Here is a 24892-nt window from a genome sequence, read left to right on the forward strand (position 1 = left end):
CTGTGCGATTTGCTTGCTAAAGGGACAGCTTTGAGAAAAGCAGGCTGCCTTGCAAAGCGAGTGAGCGAGCGGGGCTGTCCTCCCTTGACAAGGACAGTTGGCATGTGTGACAGCTGCACAGTGGCCGGGGATTATCTCTCTGGCGCACACAGCCGCCTTTGCGTGGCAGGCAGGAAGGAAGCCAAAGGCAGTATCTCCCGGGACTCGCGATGCAGTTTTCGGCGCGCCCGAGAGAGGCAGCCTGAGCAAACAAAAGCCTCGGCTTTTTCTATCCGCAGCTCGGAAAGAGGTTTCGCACAAAGACGCTTTTCCTTGCCGTTTGACCCAGCCACCCCCGCCTGCACTGAACTTCTTGCAATCCTAACCGCGTACACGCGCAGCAGCTGGTCACATTTGCTTCAAAGATAGAGGAGCAGAGTGTTCTGTCCCGGCCGCCTCTCGGGTGCGCTGTGGCCGGTTGGCCAGCCGGCCGCCCGGCCTACCTTCCACCGCTCGCTCACCCCATTTGCCTGGCGCTGCCAGCCAGCGGAACTAACAACGCCAAGCTCCCATTTGTAGGCCTTGGCCGAGAAGAAAGAGCCAGTGTGTGGTCGGACCCCACGGTGGCTGAACGCCAGCAATTACGGGTTCCCGCTCTGGCGCTTCCCTCTCCAGCTGGAGGTGGAGTTGGCTAGGGAGCTCGTTGATTGCAAGCGGCTTGCGTGATCGCGCGCAGGATTAGGGCTAGGGGCTGAGTGAGGAAGAAGACGGAGGCGCCATTTGCTGCCGCGACACTCCACCTCTCTGGTGCACGAAAGCGAGTGGCAGTCAGGAACCTCCACAGGGCACACTGAGGTGGGGAGTGGAAGGGGCGGGCTGGGCTGTTGACAATCTGCTAGGCAGAAACTTACTAGCTCCCGGTCAAGTGGGAAATGCGGGTAGTTTCTAGTTTCCAGACATAGTAATAGGAAACCACATGGCGGAAAGTCCTCCCTTAGCCCTGAGTTGCAGGCTAGTTAGCAGGCAATACTTAAAGGACGAAACGACCGCTTGCATTTCCTAGTGGAGACGTTAGTTTAAAAATGAAAGGAGGTGGAGGAGGAAATTGCACCTAATCTCCCCAAAGAGTTTGTTTGACAGGACGGTAGATGGGACGGTAATATACATTCAATAAAAGAGCCGCTTCCCATAAACTTCCATTCTTCTCCGTTTAAAGCAAGGGCGGGGGGTAGGAATCGGATATCGCTGGGCTGCTCCCAAGCCCCTAGTGTTAAATCGAGACCGACTCGGCCAACCTCTCGGCTAATCTCCCATACGCTAATAGAGAGAATGTCTTTGAATGAATGAGTCCGACTATGCCCTTAAGGCAATCGGCGTTGCCTACCTCTGAGAGGAGAACTAGTAAGGAGTCAGGCACATTACGTCAGACTGAGCTTTTTCTAAAGAGAAAAGTGTGGAAATAAAGCTTGAGGCTTTGGTTCCTGATGAGCGATCCTGGGTTAGAAAGGATGGAGGAGTGTGCTTGAGAAAGACAGCCCACCCCTGTCCTTCCCTTTCCCGCGGATTGTGTCGAACTGCCTTGTGTTTTAGTTGGACGGGATGCAGGTTAGTTATTAATACTCTGGCTGCATGAGTGCTTTGTCAGTGGATCCCTTCAAACTGGCAAATGTTAAGAGGCTTTCCTCTGCAAACTTTATTGTTGTTGATACCAGGTTTCTGTGCTCAATAAACAGGAAAAGCTTCAAACTTGAGCATGCCCACCCACCAATTTATCACTGGTAGGCGAAATGTTTTTCACAATGGTGACTTCCTCTGAAAATCTAGCACTTGAAAGCCACACTTTCTACCCTTCTAGTTTGATTTTGTTTTTTGCTAAGAATAAGCTCTAATGTGAATGTTGTTCACCATTTGCAAGCAACACAACAGCAGTGATAGCCTCTGACCGAAAGACTTAGACAAGTTTGAAGTGACAGGCACCCGGATGTCCTCACTGCTGCTGCTCTTGAAGGAGCAGACGATTAAGAGTGAGGTGTTTCCTGCTTTCACAGTGGGCTTTGCGCTTGTATTTGTGCACTGTACAGCACAACATCTTGACTTCAACCTACAAACATTTCTTGGCAAGACAGATAATATCGCTGATTACTTATGTCTGTTTTTCAATTGTGTTGATGGAACTGGGTGGCCGAAAAGGAAGATTTCACATTTGGAGTTTTGCTTTCCAGGGCTCTTCATATTTGGTGATCTTCTTAACTAGGCATGCTGGTGTTTTGTTTTGTTTTTCTGTGGGTATTCATTAGCAATAGGATTTTCTATAAGCAATACTTAAAGAGCATTATGTTTCGGATCATCTCATCAAACTTTGAGAAAAAATTAGGGGAGCATCATTAGTTTATCCACTTCAGTATGAACCCTGAAAAAATTCAGTGTGAATAAAAAGAAAAAAAATATTTAATTCATATGCCAGTCTACCATTCAGTTCTCCAGTTTGAGAAATAATGAAATGCTTCCTGGGTTGATTGAAAGTAAATTAAATATTATTTGCCATAAAGTTAGAGATAGAAACTATTTAAAAACATAAAATGTGGCAGACTTCAAGATTATCTGGTAGATGTCTTGAAAGATGTAAATGGGATAATTGTTAATTTTGACTGTTAGTTGTGTCTGAATCTTACTTACAGAACAGATAATATCCAACTTAACTGGATGCTATTTATTTAAGAATTTGATCAGACGGCAACTTCCTTTGAGTCAGCTTTTGGTCCAGATAATTTTCTTTTCCTTACAACACATCTGAATAAAGTACACTAATAGTCTTCTCTTTCTCTTTCCACTTCTAGTCTGTTGTTCAGAAAGGGGATGAGAAACCCACACATTACCAGCAAGGCAGAGTTTCAGAGTAATCCTTAGGGACCTGATTGTTAATGAGGTAAGTAGATTTGACCTGTAATAAAACATTGTGCTGTCCTGTGTGATATATTGGAATCACTGTAACATTAAAAAGAGCAGTAAGCAGCCTTTTCAATCTACTCAAGCCAAGAGATTCTGATAAATGAATGCAGCAATGCTTTAACGGTTTCTGTGTAAAAAATCTGATAGGACAAAGTCTTTCAAAATTTTGATTCTTACTATTAAAAAACATTGGGAATCAGATTGTCACAGGGTCAGAGTGAGTGGTTTCCACTGCAAGATGCATTACCAAAGATGCAATATAATAAGCAGATTTTGCTAGCTGAAATGGGCAAGGTCTTCATATATAGGCAAAATAAGGAACATCTGAAACATAGTAGACCAGTGTTAAGTTCTACTGAATACAATTTATAACTACATATAGACAAAGAATGGCTCCATACCTGCATCATACAATCTGATCCACCCGAATCCTTAAGAACCAGTGCCAAAAGATTTATTTCCAAGCAAATACAGTAGATTTGCTTAGGATTGAAGTCCAGTCTCAACTGAGTTCTGTCTGATGAAGACTTTGATGAGAATTGGAAGCTTACATCACCTTTACAATTTTTACTTTCTTTTAAATTAATATCCCATGGGTCAAACCACACAATAATCCATATAAGTAATAAGAAAGTGGGGCTCAGATTTCCTAAGTGTAAAATCAGGCCAAGAATAGGAAGGCTGGCATGGAGACAATGTAGCTTTCATTTGGGAGAACAAACACAGTAGTGCAACGTTAATAACTGGGCCTTGCCTGTCTTTTAATAGCTGTTAACGTCAGTGAAGGCTCGTGAATAAAGGTGTTGAAAAGAAGTGGAGTTTGAGGGGGGCTTTTTTCTTTTTCTCATATGCACCCCCGCGCTTTTTTTTTCCACCAGGCAAGGCAGCATCTGCTGTATGTTGCATAACGATCTCTCGGTTAGTCGTTTCAATGCAACCTTATTTGCATCAAGGAAGAAAGGCGAATGTTTTTTCGGCTCTCCTCGCGAGCCCTCCCCCACCCTGCCTCCCAGCCCTGATTTGCAGACTCCTCTGGCGGGAGAGCTCTCCCTAATTACAAGATCTTTTCCAACAGGGGGCGTGTAAACCCAGCAGCAGTTTGACTTCAATTCTGCCTTGGCGACATTTAATAGATTCTGGCAGCGTTTTCACTTACAGCCCTTCGTTAGGAGGGGGAATCGGGAATAATTACCCGGCAATAAAATATCTCTTGTGCACAGAACCTCGTGGCGCGAGGTCTTCGCTAGGAGGCTATTACTCTTGTCAATATTTTTTAGAGAAAAATATTTGATTGTGGTTCCCCTCCCCCTCCTTCCAGCCTTTACACACCTAACAATTAGAAGAACCGGTGCGCACACACGCGCACGGGCACTCTGCTGATTCGCACTGATTTCTGTGGAATGTGTTTACTCTTCCATTTGCATCGGAAGCGGATGATAAATTTCATGTCCAGTTAAAAGGTGCTTTACAGAATAAGGATGAGGACGGAATTCTTTTAAATTATCCTAAGTATTAAATGAGCTATGTCTGACTTCCAGAAAAACTGTGGTGATTGGGTGATTTGATTGAAGGACTGTGGCCTTTCGTTCTAGGCTAGGATAATTGGAATAAGAACATTTCGGGACCTCTTTTGCCAGGGTGTTATTTCTTTTATTAGGCCCACAAATGATTGGTAGTTGTGGGATTCAAGGTTCTAGGAAAACTGCTTTCAGCCTTAATCTCAATCTTCCCAGTGACTGGACAGCTTGTCCCCAACAAAAAAACATTACCTGCAAACCTCCCTCCCCAATTGAAGAATTCTTCCTGACTTAATGTGTGCATTTCATTTCATGAAGGAGAGCCAGGGACGCATATTAATCTGGAGGGGTCAGAGTGCCTGTTTGTTTTAAATGGCTGCCCTGATAGAATGGAAGAACCCCTCCCCCCTTGTTCTCAAGAAGGGCTTTTTGCATTTTCCTATCTCATAATTCATAAAGAGGCACCTAAAATCATGAAATAAAATGCGATATGTTTAATTTTGTTATATGAATCCAATTGCTTGTTATGTTATGAATTAAGTTAAGAAAGTGGTGTTTTAGTATATATTATTGATCCAAGCTTAGTCTTACAACCTTGAGGTACAAATTGCAACTTTCCAGTTGGCTTGAAATCTGGCATTTTTTGTCTATGTGATTAATGCCTACCTAAAAGTCTGCAACAAACATCACAAACAACTTTCTGCCCCTCAGATTGGAATGGGTGATCCATTCCAATCTGTTCCTGGCACCAGTATCTCTGCTGCCTATTTTCCCATCCTCTGCTAGAATAATGCTGGTTCTCCTGAGGCCCAATGCAAAAGCTACATCGTTCAGATTACTCACCAGGATCTAGCTAGCAGCCTGATGAATGTAAGAAGAGAAACATAGTCCAGCACCTGCTGCATGTACCAGATAGGACACATTCAGCATGTGGACAAATATAAAAGTATGCATTCATTCACCACATTTATAGGAACTGGGATGAGTGGCTCAGGAAACCTGGGCAGCAAAAGAACTGCCTTCCACTGAAGTATCTGGGCCAATTTGGGATTAGCTACCATAATAGTTGCTTCTCCCTTTCCTCTGGTCATGCCTGCTCTAGACCAGGAATCTGATTACCTCACCCTTCTTACATTGACATGCTGGTAGTAGCTCCAGGCCACTGGCAGACCTTGTTCTGTCAGCAGCAGCAGTCTCTCAGTGGGCTCCCTGCAAATGCCGAAGGCTGACACTGTTCCTCTCCCCTTCTCACCCGGCCACGAAGTCGATCGATCAAACAAATTATATTCAATAAAAGCTAGCAGGAGGCAGGAAGCTGAATCCAGGCAGCGCAGCAGCTGCCTACACATTTTGGAAAGGCTGCCAGACGAGTAAATAAGAGGAAAGGAGGCTTCCCACGCAGGCAAACTGATTTGTTCCGACTCTCAAAGAAAGTGGCAGTAATGGAAGTGGCCTGTAAGACTTGCTTTCTGGCTAAAATCAGCCAGCATGCTTTCTTGAGCTAAATGGGATGAGCTGCTCTGGATGCCAGGTTGTCAGTGGTCTCACATGACCATAACACACCAGCACTCGGAGCATATTTATTTGGGAAAAATATTCTTTCCGGACTTGAAGAAGTTCAGATCTTCCAAGTTAAGTTATTGGAGGCTGCAGATATGTTAAGCTAAATTTTATTACCTTTCTTTTCTTCAGATTTAGCACCTAGTCACCTATGATTGATTTTTAAAAAACTAAACAGAATCAAATAGGGAATACTTGAATAGGAGATCCCTAGGAACATCACCTATGGACTAGACTAGAAAGTCTGAAGAAAGTGCTTGCAGAGGTATATACATACATACATACATATACACACACACATCAGAAGAAGGCAATGACATACCCTTTTATATTGTTGCCAAGAAAATTACAAGACTATGAGGCTGTAGTCACCAAAAGTCAAGCTCAGCTGGAGGAGTCTTACCACTGCATTTGTGCTGTTTTCCATTCAGAAAACCCTTTGATTTCCTACTGTGTTGGATTATTAGAGGTTGTGTTTATGTAAATACTGATACTTGTAACATGAAAACAAATTCCTTGTCCTACCAGAATGGAATAATGTGAATCACAAAAGGAAATGTTATGGAAAAATATAAGATATGCTGGTCAGATCCTTGAAAAGGAATCTGCTCTGTCCCTCAGGGAGCCAGTCTTTTCACAATCTTTGTTCCAGAAAAGCAGCCTCAGAACAGACATTCTCCTTCAATATTAAGCCTTTTGATTTTACCTTAAGCCCTGTCCTCATTTGCACCAAAGCCCTGTCATCTTTCTTGCCTTAACCCCAGAACATCACCCTTAGCATCACCCAAGCCCCTGAACAAAGCAGCCTTAAGTCATTATTAGCAACACAGGTATGAAAGTAGAATTTCCCCCCTTATTCTTCTTAAAGTATCTGAAGCCTGTTATGCTTCAACACCTGTTACTTCAGAGTAGGTTATTAGTAGTAGGTGTAATCAAAGGTGTGTTTTGCTCTGTATTTTTGGAGTTTCTTTTCTTTCTCCTCACCACACCCCTCCCCTGGTCCCCTACAATTCTGAAAACTTCTCTCCAGGCTTTCAACAAAGTTGAGAACAGCAAAATGAACTTTACTTATTTCATGGGGTATAAGGGGGGGAGGGCAGTGGTGGAATTCAACTTTTTTAAACTACCAGTTCTGTCGGCATGGCTTGGTGGCATGGTGTGGCTTGGTGGGTGTGGCAGGGGAAGGATACTGCAAAATCTCCATTCCCTCCCCACTCTTGGGGGTTATTGCAAAATCTCCATTCCCACCCCACTATGAGGCCAGCCAAAGGTGGTATTTGCTGGTTCTCTGAACTATTCAAAATTTCTGCTATGGGTTCTCCAGAACCTGTCAGAACCTGCTGAATTTCACCCCTGGGGGTGGGAAAGGAAATGATGCTAAACCACCTCAATCCTATTCACAAATGAACCTTTAATTGGAGGCTAGGGTTAAAATGCAGGCAGATCTGCCTTTCCTCACTGCTTCCACTGGCACTAACTAATGAATAATGACAGAAGGTTTTGCTTCAATTGTCTCTGAGGTTATTTTTCCCCTAGTATGTTCCCATACACCATTTCTTTTTAATATCATGTGATTTTAACTTGAGAGATACCCAATGACATGTGGAAAGAGGAGTAGGCTCACCAACTTAGGGAATTCCAGATAGAGCCTTAAAGTCAGACTTACCCCATTCCTTCTGCAGTGCCCTCCTTAGTGGGTGTTTTCCCATTGTGTGGTGATAGACTGAAAGAAGAAGGCAACACAACCAGAAAAGAAAACCAACTGTCTTGTTTATAACCATTGCCACATTCTCCATCTATGACAAGACCATTTGGCTTCATCTTGGGACAGATACATTAAAGCAGGGGTGTCAAACTCGATTTCATTGAGGGCTGCATCAGGTTGCGGGGGGGCACGGTGTGTGTGACCAGCTCAACATCACTCATGTCAGGGGTGCCTGTGGTGGCCCAAGCACTCTGCCAGTGAAAACAGAGCTCAGGAGGGCCACCCATGGGGGCCATCCATTTTTGCTGGCAGAGGCACCATGGGCCAGTCCTTCACTGTTTCCAGGGTGGCCCCACGGGCCAGATCTAAGCACCTCATGGGCCAGATCCGCCCTCCTCCCCCCACCCCCGGGCCTTGAGTTTGACACTGCTGCACTAGAGGTAGCATAGATTTTAACAATGGAAACAGCAACTGTTATATTGGCATTGTTTTGTGCTGATTCAAGGAATAGTAGGAAGCACTTCAATACAGTGGAAAGTCTTCCTTATTTTCCCCCTTTTTTAGAACGTTCTTTAGTGACTCTGGATTAAGTGGACTTTTATGCAATGCTCTGGCTACAAATACACAGCTGCAAAGTAAAGCATAATAAAGAGTGTAGGATCACATTGCTTCTGGAGTATAACAGTGTCCACTGATCTCTCATCATGTTCTTTTTCCCCACTCATTTAAAACAATGGGACTACCCAGTGTCTGTCTTAGATACAATGTAAATGAGAGAGCATCCTTCACATTACAAGGATTATATAAAATAAAGTTTAACTTCCTGAATCTCTTGAATAAGCTGGGTAACCTTTACTGAATGGCAAAATTGACCTATTATTGAAGAGAATATATGTAACTTCATAACAATCAAATAAAATAGTAATCTGCCAGCTCAGAAAATAAAAATACATTTAATCTTTTTCTTTTAAAAAAATCTTTCTTGTGAATTTATAGTGGCTGCCATTTCTTGTGGATATATTTGGAAAGTTTTGCTGAGATAAGGGACATTGGAAAAGCTTCCAGACTGATCTTCCCTCTATCTGCTGCTTTGTCTTTGTTCATAAAATGCAGATATTAGCCAACAAGAATCAAAAATAAAAAATGCAGAAATGAAGGTGGACATTCTGTGGTTCACAAAGATTGATGGTCTCCATAAATCATCTTAATTAGTCATGCTGTTTAACACTGCTAGAAGCTGGAATTCAACAAGTTCTGGAGGGCACAGTTTACCCATCCCTGTTTTGAATAAGGCTTCATCAGCTGTTGTCTCCAGAAAACTTAGCCCAAACTCTGGTTATCTGCATTTGCCATTCTGGCTGGAGGATTATGGAAGTTGAAACCTAATGCATCTGGAAGTCATAAATATATATTACAAATTTTGAAAGAAAAGAATTATAAAGCTTGTTATAGATGGACTCAAAGTAGGGTGGGGGGGGACAGCATTTTTCTAACCTGAATATTAATAACTCTCTAGAAAATGTTAAATATTAGCCTAGTTTTACCAGCAACGTTTTGCCTGCAGATTAGATTAAATCCAACTCCTCAAATGAGTGAAATAAGAGTTGTGTGTATATGCATAATTCACACCAAAGTTCATGTGTATGTTCAGAACTGTGACTTTAATCAATAACACCCTCATCACAGAAGAGTAGTTGTTTCCCTTAAACATTTGTGCCAATTTCTTCTAATGAGGTACACACACATACATATATATCCTTATTAGGTATCTATAAATAAAAAAAAGTATGGCCACCTCCTGGGCTATGGTGGTAGAACCATCCTTTCTTGAACTACAGATTCCTTGTTTATTTATGTTTTATACCTATTACTCCTCCCTCCTTTTCCTCACATCAGCTCTGTGAGGTGGGTTAAGGTGTGAGAGAACAACTTATCCAAAGTCACCCAGCCAGCTTTCATGCCTAAAGCAGGATTAGAATTCTCAGTCTCCTGATTTCCAGCCTTGTGGCTTAACCACTAGACCAAACTTGCTTTCATGCCAAGTACAAGAATCCCAGTTGATCAGATGTGAACTTCATATGGTAATGAATAATGTAATCTGCTTCTTCCCTTTCAGCCTAGTGCATAAGGAATGCATTAGAAATGCAAAACATAGAAGCAGGTATTGAAAGATTCACACAACCTGAGAGGCTGCATATGAAATGTTCTTGCTTGCCTAAAGAGGAGTATAGAATGTGATCAATATATTGCAGTTGAATGTTTAGCATTGAAGCCAGCCTCTGAAAGGATAATTAATAGGAGGGCCCAGAGTGACAGAGACTTTGCCTTGGGGACACAACAGAATACAGGCTCATGAAATTGACTAGCTCTGTCTGGAAAAAGACAGGAAGATTCCCTGTTATTTTCCTTAAAGGGCTGTGAAGTTGATTAGCCTGTCCTGGAGAAATGTGCTGGATATCTCCTCATCACACCTTCTTTCGAAGGATTTCAAATAATGCAGTAAGATCTCTCAGATAGTTTCCAGGATATGTGGCCTTGCTGTTAACACATGTTTCAATTTGAGGTGGAGGCTGTCAATTACCTGCTGTGCTGTGAGTCAGCCCCCCCCAACTAGACTGGAAAGAGAGCTGTTGACCTTCCAAGCCTGGCCAAGCCCCTTTCATTTCCTCCTTTCTTATGACATATTCTCCCCCACCCCCAGCGAGCCACCCCTGCCTCTCCCACACCAAGAGGTTGTGCTTGCATAGGATTAGCCAGACCCTTTATCTTGTGAATTAACATTATGTATATATTTGAACCATTGCAATAGGTCATCTTTTGCTAAGGAATGAGGCTGTCTTCCTCCCAACTTCAATCTGGCTTCTTTCCCTGTCTTCTAAAACCAGAGTGGGAGGACATTCTTTAAAAAAAAAAATCTCAACACCCCTCAGTCTGAAGCAGTTAAGTGTTGATGTGTTAGTACATCTACAAATATTCAAGCCTTAAATGCAGAAATACAAATTTTAGGTTTGCCAATGGCTTGATTTTTTTTTCTTTGTAAACAACTGACCATTGCCATTTAAATATGCTATTTATTCTCCAGAGTCAAAGCAGCTCTAGGATGAATGGAGAAATACCACCAAGCTCATTTTCTTGCAAATTGTCTGAATATTCCAAAATAAAGCTATCTATAATTTACCTGGAAACAAAATCTATTAATCTCCTTGGGAATGAACTTTCTGAAATGTCACAATCAATACAAGAATTTTAAAGCAGACTCTTGTTATGGGTGTGGGATCAAGCTCACTGTCATTTGAAGGTAAGGCGTTCAGAGAGAAAAAAATTAGATGACTGGGTATATTTTGGAGAACCATTTATTTAGTTACGCCTATTTGCCTTCCACATCTAGCAACAGATTTGCAAAGGCCTTCCTTTTTTGTTCCTTCCAAATGAAATTTTACTGCCAACTTCTCTCCAGCAAGTCGCCTGCTATTCCGGACCCGTTCCGCGGGAGATGCAGAGATGCGTTTCCTCTCTCGACACGCCGCCACCGCTGCTTGCCTTCAGGCTCTTTCGCCAATGTTTTGGAGATCGAACCCTCCGCGATTTCTCTTCACCCATCGCTTCGCCCGCCTCCCCATCGACCACCCCGATGCTTCTCTGACGGTGAATGCCACGTAGGCGGCAGCCTATAAATAATTTCCATTATGTTCAGTTGACAGCGCGAGACGATTAATTTTAATAGCTGTATATTTGCCTGGCTCGCCTAATGCCCGGTAATGAGATGAGAATCCACCCAACCCCAGATGGCTCCCTCTTTCGAGGGAGACAGAGACGGGGACGGGGGAGAGGAAAGGACAAGCTGGCCGGGCTGTCGTGGGCACCGACCCTTCTTAGGAGCAATTCGGCCGCCGGGCCCTGCAGTGTCATGGGCCTTTGAATCCCACCCCCGCGCCTTTCTTTCTCAGTGTCCGGACTCCAGCCCATTTCCTGCCCTCGGCTTGTGAGGTCTCGGCGGCCGGCAAGCCCGGCTCCTTCCTCGGCTTTGAAACCTTGGAAGAAATGGTGGATGGCTGCGCGCTCGCGTTTTCCTTCTGGGAGCGATTTAACTTTTGCGCTGCGGTCGACTAGGCTCTCTGAACACGATCCTGACTCTTGTCGTTAGGGGCGGGAGGGGATCGCGAATACCAGCCCGTCCGATTAACCTAAATATCCCGACCTCCGGGCTAAGAGGCGAGAGATTTCGCCTCCTCGAGCGCGCGTGTCTGCGTGTGGTGGCGGGAAGGCTGCAAGGAGCGGGCGCTTCCGGAGGAGCTGCTGCTGCCCTTGTTTCGGAGCGTGCAAAGGGCGCGCGCCAGGGTGCACGCGCTTTGGTGCGGGAGCTGGGAATAAACAGGCCGCGGCCGTTTCTCGGGCGGCTGAGGGGGAGGGGGTTCCTCGCCGGCTCCCTCGCTCCCGCGATTGACAAAAGCCGAACTGAAGAGGGAAGCTCGCTGGATCAGCACGGCGGGAAGGAGGGCGATGGGGGAGGGGAAAGAGGAGGCAGATATTGGAAACGGCTGGGACGCGCGCCACGGAGGGGGATTTCTAGCTCCGCGGTGGGTGGGAAGGGGGGCGGACTTCACGACCTCCAGCCCCGAGCAGGCTGTTCCTCGCTTTGCCTCCGGAGCCAGGAGGGCTCCTTCTGCTTCTGCGGCGGCAGCGAGAGAGCACCTGTGTCTTTCTCTATGCCCGTCTCCTTCCTCCTCCAACCCACCCACCCCCATCTACACAATACTAATTACCGCAGGTAATTGCGTTTCTCTGGAAGATCATTTGAAGTTCTAGGGTGTGCGTGTGCTCAGTTCTTTTCTTTCTCTTTTATACTAGCAAAAGATCTTAGTCGGCGCTTTCGCGTTCTCCCTCCTCCACTCCGGGCTCTTGGCTGTGTTTTAAATATAAATGGGCGGTGGGGGTGGAAGGGTCTTCCTATAAGGCTACCGTCGACGCAGAAGAGCTATAAGCTCTTTTTTTCTCTACCAACCTTGAGGTAGACGCGAAGGGAAAGCTCAATAAATAAATCTCCGACCAGCGAATTCTGCCTTAATTCTCAGAAGCTGAAAAGGAGGAGAAGGAAAGAGAAAGGCGGAGGCAAATAGAGTTTGAGAAGCGGGTAGCTTTTTATTGCTAGAAAATAAAAACAAGTACAGTACAGACGCGCGCGCCCCCCCCCCCCATCTAAAAGGTTGGCCCAGAGGGCCTGCCAGGAGTCTCAGATGAGCGCAAGCCATTTCCGGGTTGTTTCTTAAAGCACGGAGCAGCACAGGAGAGAAATGCCGAGGAGATGGATGTGTGCTCTAGAGCCTGACATCTGCAAGTACTAGAGCTGTCCCGGAACAGTTTACAACTGCTCCGTGAAGTGGGAAGGGAAGGTGCAGTGAATGGGCCTCTCTCTTTCCCGGCTTTTATGTAAAGTTGGAGAAAGGTGCCCCCGATAGTGTCAGGAAAGTGAAGAGAAGTTTAAAGGACCAAGCTGGTTTCCCGCTGAGTCTTTCCCACAAGACCTCCTCTGTTCCATGAGGCACTGTGAGCAAGCATGTCCAGGCTTCTGAAACCCAGGTACTATTAAAAGTGGAATGGAAACAAGCTCCGCCACATTATAGAGGTTCTCAGTCATCCAGGTCATGGTTGTCCCAAAGATGATTTTTCAAAAAGGCAACTGTAATTTCTGTTTTTCCTTTAAAATGTTTCACTTCTCATCAAGAAGCTTCTTCAGTTCTCGGCCACATGCTTTTGAAACCTGAACATGTAGAAACATTTTAAATATCATTCTTGTTTTCTTCACACAAACCTGGACAAGATTGATCTAGCTACCTATCCATTGCTAGTTCTAGAAAGCAGCACAAGAATCAAAACTAAAATTAACACATCTAATTGTTAATTGTTTTGGCAGATTTCTTTGCAAACAAAAATACTCTTCTTAGTATATGAAATCTAAAGGCTTCATGACGTTCTTGAGGTCAGTGTAATATCAATTCTACTCATCAGTCAATGCTAGCCTCACAAAAAACTCCCAGGTCATCTGCAACACCCATGTCAATACAATCTATCAGATTCTAGAAACATAATACTTTCAATACATTACCTTGAGTAATCAGTGAGACCTTGTTTTGAACAAACAGCTATCTTTTTTAAATGTTCACTTATTTTAACTGAAGAATTAAGCCTTTAATTTTATCTGAAATTAATGAAACTTAATATTTCATTTAGAGCACTTAATATTTCACTTAGAGCAATTACTAACATTATCTGTAGTTGGATCTGAAAACTTATAAGTTCAGGTGATAGGATAGTTTTATAAACTATTGATCTTTCATTTCCACTTTGGTTCTTAGTATGGCTATCAGATTTAGACAGAAAAAAATCAGGATACAATTACCTGGCATATGAACATCTTAACTCTTTACTGCCATTTCGTGGTCATGCGGATTTCTGCAGCCTAGACCTGATAGTCCTGCTTAAGAAAGTGTTTCCAATTCTTTGCTACTTCTGATGTTAGATTTCAATTCCCACTCATAGTGGGAATTCTCAGCAATAGATGACATGGCAGAAGGAGTCTGTGAGTGATAGTCCACACACCTGGAAATTTCCCAGATTGAGAAACACAGCCTTAGGAAAAGGTGACAATAAATTTCAAGTTCAACATCAGATCAGTCACTGGCCTACCAGGTTTTCTTGGCAAAAATATGTAAGTAGTTTGCTATTTTTTTCCTTGATATATTATGTGTGACTTATGCTGTAGGTAGGACAAACTCCTATAACTCTGGAGTTTCCTGGTGAAATCTCATCCAAGTAGTAATCAAACCTAACCTTGTTTAGCTTTAGAGCCCAGAAAGTCCAGCTCATTGCTGTCACACTCTGAGGCTATTTAAAAAATCATAATAAATACATGAAGGAAGAAAGGAAGAAAGGTGGAATGGTATGAATGAATGAATGTACAAGTGTGCTGGAGAGTAAAAAATGACAGTGTGAGGTAACTCTGTCCCCCCACATTTAAAGAGCTAGCCCTATCATGGTTAGAATTAATCTTCCTTAGAACAGATCTTCTTCCCTTCTTACAACCCAAGAATATAAACAAGTCAGTGGGGCTGTTCCCATACTTTAGGGTCTTCATTTGCACATTTCTATTTCATCTCAAATATGCATGCTTGCAAGTTTGGCAGCACAAACTTATACACTTGCCTTTACTTTCAACTAAACATGCACAAGACAGCAGTATAAAATTTCTACCAGCCTCTTATTTCTTAAATCAACAAGAGTGCTTCCTTCTAATTTTCAGCTGTTTCAAAGTTTAGGGGAATGGGAAAAGACCCATTTCCACTTTCTCATATAGCATCTCATTCTGCAACTGACTGGTTCAACAATCTCAACAATCTCTATTGAATTTGGAGGGACAGGATTTGTTGATGGGGTGGCATGCCTTTTTATGGTACAAAGGCACAAAAATACAAGGGTATTTTAGAAGACATCAGATACGTGAAGCTTTATGGTTGAATTGGGAGAAAGTCAAAAAATACCATTATTTGAAGATTCCAACCTGGATATCTACAACTGAAGCTTTTTCATATCCAGTAATACTCAAAAGGGAACAAATTATTAGGTATAGTGAATTGTTGGATGAAAAGGGTGAACTTAAATTAAAGCAGGAATTAGAAGACCAGGGATATAAGATGGATTGGTTTTCATATATGCAAATATTTTCTAGATATAGAGAAAATCTCAAACAAGAAGGTTTTTATAATGTCTTGACTAATTTAGATAAGATTTTAATGGGCTCTGATTATTATAATTAAAAAGTTGTATGGATATTTGTTAGAAGTAAAACTGGAAGAAGAACAAGTTAAAGAAACAATGATAGCATGGGGGGAAAATTTTGGTTACGATATTGATTTAGAGAAATGGCAAAAATTGTGGTCACATAATTATCAAATGACAATGTCTACAGCTTATAAGGATAATTTGTATAAGATGTTTTACAGGTGGCATTTACCCCTGACGAGAATAGCCAGAATGTTCCAGAATAAATCAGAGAAGTGTTGGAAGTGTCATCAGACTCCAGGATCCTATTACCACATGTGGTGGACATGCGTAGAAGCAAGGAGATATTGGACTAAGATACACACGTGGTTGGAAAAAATGACTAAGAGACATATTGATTTTAAACCAGAGATATTTTTATTAGGGATCTTACCAGAGACACATAATAAAGAATTGCAATATTTAATTGTGAACCTTTTAACAGCAGCTAGAATTGTATTTGCAAAAAATTGGAATGGAGAAAGGACACCTACTGATGAAGAAATTATTAAGAAAATGATGGACTGTGCTGAAATGAGTAAATTGACATTTGAAATAAGAGAGCAGGAAGATAACAATATTATTTGATATGGGATTTATTTTATCAATGGATGGACAATAAGACATGGAGATAAATATATAATATGTGGATGTTGAGATAAATTAAGTAGAATATTTCTTATGAAAATAAGCTTTGGATGTATAGTGATATTTTGAAGAGAAGAGGGAGCACAAAAGGATGTTAACCGATCGATACACTGTCTGTAATTATTTGGGAATGATGTTGTTTTTGTGTTTTATTTTTGTTTTAAAATAAAATCTTTGTGAAAAAAAAACAATCTCAATAATCTCAAAAAAACTTAAAGAATGAAATTGAGAATAGAGCTGACAATTGGATAAAGAATAGGGGGAGGAAGGAAGCACTCTCAAACAGGAAGTGGATTAAAGATGCAGTTTTGAACTGTACTTGATCTATAACAATACAGTAATGAACTCCTGGCATACATATGATCTGCAAACTGAATATGGAAATTAATGTAATACTGCCATATTACAAATTCTCACCTAACACCTATTCTGGGTAGAGGAGCAAGTATACACATCCAAATAAGTAGCAGTTTCTGTTTCTTCAACTCTAGATATAATTAACCATCCACTCTAGTCAACAAAGTGGACTTTTCCCCTTCATTTCTTCATTTGATATTTCTTTGTTGGTTTCTCTACAAAACTAGTTCATCATAGCTCTTTTTTGACAAGGGAAACTAGCCATCTGGACCTATTCAGTTTGCCAAATAACAATAGCTTTTCATAGGAACCTAATGCTTAACATTAGGACAATCAGAATATCAGATTAAAAACTGTTTATTATTATTCAGAGTACTATAGAGTAAGAAGGCTTCTGGGCAATTAGATCTTGAGCTTCATCTGGAGCAGGAAAGGTCAATTTAGGTTTGATGGGATTAAGCAAAGATGAACTGGGGTTGACCTTGTTCTTATCTACAAGACTGGAAGTAAAAGAGTAAGATTCCCTTTTTGTTTCTATATTTATTTTCTCCATACCAAAGTTATTAATCCATACATTAATTCAGCTAAATCAATTTCTGATTCATTGCCTGAGACTATTTTCAAACCAAGTAAAGAAGGGATTTTATACCAATATACTCTTAAGTTTAAGTTTAACTTTATTGTCATTGTACATATATACACAGTATACCCATACAATGAAATTCACTTAACACCCAAAGACCAGGCCCAACACACATAACAATCCCCAAACACTCCCCCACCTACCACAAATTTCCCGCCCCTGAACCACCCAAACATCCACACAACAGACCAAGTAATGCTGTCCAACAGCTCAATGATGGTGGCCCTTTAGTTCATTGTTGAGTGCAATTATAGGTCTGGGATAAAAACTATTCAGAAAACATGTGGTCAGAGTTTTAGTTGTTCTGTATCTTCTGCCAGAAGGCAACAGTCCAAAAAGATTGTAAGCAGGATGGGAAGAGCCTCTGAGAATGTTATGCAACTTCCTCAAACAGTGAGATGCAAAAATGTCATCCAGGGCTGGTAGCTGGAGCCCGATGATATTCTGGGCAGTTTTAATGATTCTCTGTAGAGCTTTTTTATCTGCTGCAGAGCTGCTCCCATACCATGCAAGAATGCCATATGTCAGGACACTCTCAATAGTGCTGTGATAGCAGGACAGAAGTAGTTGGTTACTTGGTTACTTCTCATTAAAATGATTTAACTCATGATCACCCAGACATATTGAGCTACTTTTAAATATGTCTTCATTCACAAAAATACTTTCCATTACAAATGAGTACATCTGCACCTCTCCATCTTTGATATTCAAATTGTTGTCATTGCCATTCAGATCAGTTTAGTGACTATAGTGGTGAATTTTGATCAATCCCTCAGCAGAGGCCCCAGATTAGTGGAACTGCTTTTGGTCCACTTTTTGTACTAGCTTACAAATGGCTCTGCAAGTTGCTGCCTGTTTTCCTCTTCTGAAGATTCAATCATATAGGAGGTATGATGTACCTTAGTTTTGTGTTTATACCAGAAATAGACCACTTTCTTGCCTATTCTATTCTGTTGTCCTTTGTATTATATTATTACTAACCTGACTATTACATGCTGTATAAATGATGAATTGAATAGTATGGTATGTATGGGAATTTATGCTTCTTTAGCTGAAGCTAAATAATTAGTAATAGAAGCAAATCTGGGCAAGAATATAAACAATTGTGATTCCAAACCAGTGGAAGGAAATTCTGTGGACATAATATACTTAGACTTCAGCAAGGCATTCAACAAAGTAGACCACAACCTACTTCTTGATAAGCTAGACAAAAGTAGGACAGATAGCATCATCACCAGATGGATTCATAACTGGCTGACAAACCGTACTCAATGAGTAGTCCTTAATGGGTCTACGTCTATATGGAGGGAAGTAAGCAGTGGGGTACCACAAGGTTCCATCTTAGATCCAGTACTCTTCAATATCTTCATAAAGACTTAGATGAGGGAATAGAAAGGGAACTTACCAAATTTGTGGATGATACTAAACTGGCAGGAATAGCTAATACCCTAGATCTGTGATGGCGAATCTATGGCACATGTACCAGAGGTGACACACAGAGCCCTCTCTGTGGGCACGCGCGCCGTCACCAGCTGCTCTTCTGGCTACTGTCACATGCATGCATGCTAGACAGCTGGCCGGCATGCATGTGCACCGGCTAGCTGCTCTCTTCCGGGTTCTGGTGCATGCATGCCTGTGCCGGAATTCAGAAGAGAGCAGCTGGCTGGTGTGCATGCACATGATGGAACCCTGAAGAGCAGCTGCCCGCCGTGCACATGTGCACCAGTCAGCTGCTCTCTTCCGGGTTCCAGCGCTCTGGCGCACTCCAGTTTTGTCACTTAGTGCCGAAAAGGTTAATCATCACTGCCCTAGACGATTGGCTCAAAATCCAGATGGATCTTGACAGACTTGAACACTGGGCCCTATCTAACAAAATGAAATTCAATGTAGAGAAAAGTAAAGTCTTACACTTAGACAAGAAAAACCCAAAGTACACATAAAGACAGGGTGAAACCAGGCTTAACCAGTTAGCAGGAACTGTGAGAGGGAGTCTTAGTGGACAACCAGTTAAATATGAGCCAGCAGTGTGCAGCGATAGCCAAAAAAGCCAATGCAATCCTAAATTCATTAACCAAGGGATACAATCAAGATCAAGTGAGGTACTAATACTACTCTATAAAGCTTTAGTAAGAGCACACCTAGAATACTGCATCCAGTTTGGTCACCACATTATAAAAAAGATGTTGAGACTCTAGAAATAGTGCAGAGAAGAGCAACAAAGATGGTTGGGGGACTGGAGGCTAAAACATATGAAGAATGGTTACAGGAACTGGGCATGGCTAGTCTAGTAAGAGAAGGAACCAGAGGTGACATAATAGTAGTGTTCCAATATTTGAGGGACTGTCACAGAGAAGAGGGGGTCAAGCTATTTTCCAAGGCACCCAAAGGCCAGACAAGGAACAATGGATGGAAACTGATCAAGGAGAGATTCAACCTAGAAATAAGGAAAAATTTTCTGACAGTGAGAACAGAACAGCTTGCTCTGGAAGTTGTGGGAGCTTCATCACTGGAGGCTTTCAAAAAGATATTGGGCTGCTATTTGTCAGAAATGGTGTAGGGCCATGATGGCAAACCTATGGCATGTCTGTTGGAAGTGGCACGCCAAGCCATCTCTCTGGACATGCGAGCAGTTGCCCGTTGCTGTTCCAGGTTCCGGTGCACCGGCCAGCTGGTCTTCATGCATGTGGGAGCACTGGAAACCAGAAGAGCAGCTGCCCGGTGCACAGGCGCACTGGGCAGCTGCTCTTCTGGTTTCCAGCATGCGCATTTACACCAGCCAGCTGCTCTTCTGGTTTCTGGCATGCGCATTCGCACTGGCCAACTAGTCTTTGCATGCCCATGCGTGCCAGAAACCAGAAGACCAGCTGGCCAGTACACATGTGCACGCTTGTGCTCCCCTTTCAGCACTTGATGCTGAAAAGGTTAACCAACACTGGTGTTGGGTCATCTGCTTGGACCTACAAGGTCCCTTCCAACTGTGTTAATTTGTTAAGTACTTGGTATGGCTAGTCTAGTGAGGAGAAGGACCAGTGGAGACATGATAGCAATTATCCTGTATTTGAGGGGCTCAGAAAGGAGGGGGGTCAAGCTATTTTCCAAGGTCAGACAAGGAGTAATGGATGGAAGCTGATCAAGGAGAGATTCAACCTAGAAGTAAGGAGAAAGTTTCTCCAACAATCAACCAATGCAACAGCTTGCCTTCAGAAGTTGTGGGAGCTTCATCACTGGAAGCTTTCAAGAAGAGATTGGACTGCCATTTTTCAATGGTGTAGGGCAGCGATTCTCAACCTGGGGGTCGCGACCCCTTTGGGGGTCAAACGGCCATTTCACAGGGGTTGCCAAAGCCCTCTCTCGCCCCCCCCAACGCCTTCACTCACCCTCACTCTCTGCCTCTGTTGGATCGCCGGCCGTTTGCTTACCCCGCCCACTCCCAATCTATTGCTGCCTCCTGAGTCCCAGCTGATGGCTAGAGGGAAAAAAACTGTTTAAATTCTTGCTGGGAGGCTTCAAAGGGCCATCCTACAGCTGATCAGTGTTAAAAGAAAACAAATGAGTACACCGGTGCCTGCAAAAATAGAAAAAAACAGCTTCAGGATAGGTTAATTAGCACAAATTGATTAGATCAGCCTCGACTCTCAGCTGATTTGCTCTCAGCTGTTTTGCAGAGGGCTCTGTTGCAGCTGCAAAAAAATCTCGAGCAGATTTTTTTCCACCTAGCTATGCTGAAAAAACGAAACTGAAAGTAAATCAGGGTCTTTGCTGCAACGTGACAAAATGAGGCAGAGAGAGATTTCTTTTTCTTTTTCCTCACCAAAAAAAGGTAGGTGCAAAACTGCAAACAATGGGAAATTTAGGGCAAAAAAGGAGGTTCAAGATTTTAAAACACAAAAGAAAAAAAGCTCTATTTAACTAGGGAATTGTAATAATTGAGATACTATTAATTGTATATTGTGTTGAAAGCAGAAATGGTTAAGTTGTGGTTTGGAGGAATATGGGGAAATTATTTGGTTTATTATTGGTAAATATAATTAATTGATTTGTAAGAAATTGGATTGCATGGAAATAATTGGAATATTCATGTTCATATTGATTAATATACAAAAAAGATAGTTATATAACTAATTGATTTATATTAAAATATTGAATTTGTATTAAACAACTATTACATAATTACATAATTAACCAATGTGAGGATGGATATAAAAATAGATGACAATGCGAAGGGGTATAATATAGAATAGAAGGGAAAAATTGAATTTGATTAAGATTAGAGATGAGGATGAAGGGTAATATTGGTTTTTTTTAAAAAAATAGATGAGGAATAAATATGGCAAAAAGGAAATACAGAAATTGTAAATTTAATTGAAATGACTAAACACTGTTTAAATTTGTGAACCGGTCAAATACTCTGTTCAAAGAAAATACATTGTATGTTTGTATGTGTGTTTCTAATTGTTGCTATTTATTCATATTTGTTCTCTTTTATTCTTTAAAGTTTAACAATTCATTCTTTATCTTAATATCTTCATATTTGTTTGGGGTTGGTTTTCTTCCCTTTCATCTTTCTTATTGTACAGCAATCTTTCTCCTCAAACCTACCACCTCTCTCTTTTTTTTCCTTCTTACTTTCTCTTCCCCCCCCCCTCTTCTCCTCCCTACTTCTTCTTCCTTTCTCCTTCTCCTCCTCTTTTCCTCCCTCTCTTACCCTCACTCCTACTCTAATTTCCCTTCCCTTCCTTCATCCCTCTCTATTGCTGTATCCTTTTATGCATATGGACTACTCAGAGGGCTGAAAAAGTTATTTTTGACTGGTGCTCACACTTTTGACCAGTCCTCAAACTTACAACTGTCCTCACATTTTACGTTTTTGCCCTATCTTGTCACCATGGTGAAGAGAAGCAGTTGTGAAATGAGTGACACGGTTGTTAAGAATGCTGCACGGGCATAAATGTGAGGATGGTCATAAGTGTGAGGACCAGTCAAAAGTGCGAGGACCTGTCAGAAATGACTTTTTTCAGCCCTCTGAGTAGTCCCTATACACATAGCCATGGCCACCCGGTCACATGACTAGCTAGCCATGCCCACCCAGTCACATGACCTCCAAGCCACACCCACAAAATAAGCCACACCCACAGAACAGGTAGTAAAAAAATTTAGAACCCACCCCTAGTTCGGGGTCACCACAACATGAGGAACTGTATTAAAGGGTCACGGCATTAGGAAGGTTGAGAACCACTCGTGTAGGGTCTCCTGCTTGGGTGGGGTTCGACTAGATGACCTAGAACAGTGATGGCGAACCTTTTTGGCATTGCGTGCCAAAAATCTGAGCGGGGGAGTGCTGTTGCGCTCCCGTGTGCCGGAACCCATAATGCAATGGACGCTCCCATTTATGCATGCGTACACTAGGTATCGGCCCATTCCCTGGTGAGACAGCTGTTCCCCACCTGGCACATGGCGCTGCCAAGATGGCGGGCCGAGACTGCCCCCGAGGAAGCTCTGAATGCGAGGCTTGCCTGGGCTCCTTCCCACTGGGAGCTGCAGGTCGAGCAGGTGGTGGAAGGGGCCCAAAGATGCATATGCTGCCCTCAGCGCTTCCCCGACACCTACCTGCCACCGCAGCCGCCACGCCTTGCCTGTTTCCCCAGCTCCTCTTCTCTAAATGAGCACTTGACAGCTGGGAAAAACAGGAGCCGCCACATTTGCTCTGTCCCACAATTCTGCTCAGCTCAAGTTCATGGAAATCATGTGGTGGCCCTTGAAACTTTAGGAGGGAACTGGCTCCGAGATTGGGAGGCAACCTTTGGCAGAGCCAGCCTGATGGGAAACTGAAAAGAGAGAGGCTTTTCCCTTCTTCCGCCTCGCTCATGGGCTGTGGGGTTTGGGATGGCTCTAGAGCCGAAATTCTGATGAGCTTGGCTGATGATCGGGCAACACCAGAGCTTCCTGCTACACGTGTTCATTCTCTTGCCTGTCTTCTTTCCCTGTTTAAAAGAGCCGCACATGTAGGGGGGAGAGATCTGACTAAAGAGCTGTGCTTTAGCTGTGCTAAAGAGCTGCCTCCTGCCTTCCATGATCTCCAAAGTTCTTCCCCCATGGAATCATAGCTTTCTCCTGCCTTCCACAATCTCCAAAGTTCCTCCCCCATCAAATCCTACTTTTCTTCTGCCTTCCACGATCTCCAAAGTTCTTCCCCCATTGAATCCTACTTTTCTTCTGCCTTCCACGATCTCCAAAGTTCTTCCCCCATTGAATCCTACTTTTCTCCTGCCTTCCACAATCTCCAAAGTTCCTCCCCCATCGAATCCTACTTTTCTTCTGCCTTCCACGATCTCCAAATTTCCTCCATCAAATCCTACTTTTCTTCTGCCTTCCACGATCTCCAAAGTTCCTCCCCCATCGAATCCTACTTTTCTTCTGCCTTCCACGTTCTCCAAAGTTCCTCCCCCATCGAATCCTACTTTTCTTCTGCCTTCCACGATCTCCAAAGTTCCTCCCCCATTGAGTGCCTCCTGCCTTCCAGTACTCCTCAGATCTTTGCAGTTTCTCCCCCCATCGCGTGTTAGCTTTCTCCTGCTTTCCTGCAGAGGCATCTGCAGAGGGTAGAACCTGCAGAGATCAGAACGCTCTGCCTCCGTGCGCAGCAGAGACCGGAAGACCAGCTGGCTGATGGGAGGTGCGCGCATGTGCGGTGGACCTGGGCTGGGGCGACGGCTGGCGTGCTGGCAGAAAGGGCTCTGCGTGTCACCTGTGGCACGCGTGCCATAGGTTCGCCATCCTGGACCTAGAAGGTCCCTTTCAACTCTGTTAATCTGAAATCACAAGTGTTCCAGAATCTTTACTTCTTTATGTTCAAGAAATCAACCCCACTTCCTTGGTTGAAGTACTGATACAACACGTAAGCTTTATTCAGATCATAATTCTTAAAGGAAAATATTGAGAATTGAATTTCTTTTCAGTAGGGCTGGAACATGAACTAAAGGAACCCCAAAAGCAAAATTTGCAACTCTGGTATATACATTACTAGTCTTGGAAAGTTAGTGTGGCACTGAAAAAGTACTACTAGATTGCATTCTCCTTCAGAGTTACTTCTACTTTTCACTTAATCAATGCAGTATCAATTATGAGTCAATCTCTCTATCTTCTACTGATAATGAGAAATAGAAATAATTCTAATCAAATTATTAGAATATAAGGATAATTTCATATATGCATGTGATTCTAGCTTAACAAGATCAAAAAATTAATTGTCTATGAAAAATGAGAGACCATATCAAGACTTGTGAAGACATTTCATTTACAGATTTGGTGATTTATAATTTGGCTTGTGAAAGGCACCCCAGTCTCCCAACACTTAGTCTCATTCCATAGGTATTTCCTGATGCTCACATAGATGTTTCAGTGATTTTGGTTTTTGCTTTTAGCAGCATGGGAAAGGCTTCATATAAGGCCTTTTGCCTTTTCTTTGGGACAGCAGGGATTACATATTCCCAGAATGCACTTAGCTCCTTCTTCCAGCAGGTCAGAGGCTAGAGTGCTCTACTATTGAGGAAAGGTGTGGTTGGTCCCCTCTTCTTTACTCATCAACTTGGTCTGTATTTTGCTTTTAAGACTGTTACCCCTGCCTCAATGTCTTATTTCCTGCCACTGTGGCTAAGTGGTTAGAGTGCACATTAGAGTGAAGTACTGCAGGCTACTTGTCAGTTCAAATCTCACCAGGCT

General features: G+C 42.8%; 2 long non-coding RNA genes across 2 annotated transcripts; one reads left to right on the forward strand and one right to left on the reverse strand.

Annotated features, from left to right (window-relative positions):
* The first annotated feature begins 268 nt into the window (after window positions 1-268).
* Window positions 269-16361, forward strand: LOC117669415 (uncharacterized). The gene is made up of 3 exons (XR_004592432.3): window positions 269-834; window positions 2817-2905; window positions 15708-16361. It is a non-coding gene; the product is annotated as an uncharacterized LOC117669415 (long non-coding RNA).
* Window positions 11048-12818, reverse strand: LOC117669416 (uncharacterized). Its single transcript, XR_004592433.2, has 2 exons — window positions 12474-12818; window positions 11048-11378 (listed from the first exon to the last, which is right to left on the reverse strand). It is a non-coding gene; the product is annotated as an uncharacterized LOC117669416 (long non-coding RNA).
* Window positions 16362-24892: the final 8531 nt, after the last annotated feature.

This window comes from Pantherophis guttatus, chromosome 5 (genome assembly GCF_059756535.1).
Source record: "Pantherophis guttatus breed Tessera chromosome 5, ASM5975653v1, whole genome shotgun sequence".
Classification (NCBI taxonomy): domain Eukaryota; kingdom Metazoa; phylum Chordata; class Lepidosauria; order Squamata; family Colubridae; genus Pantherophis; species Pantherophis guttatus.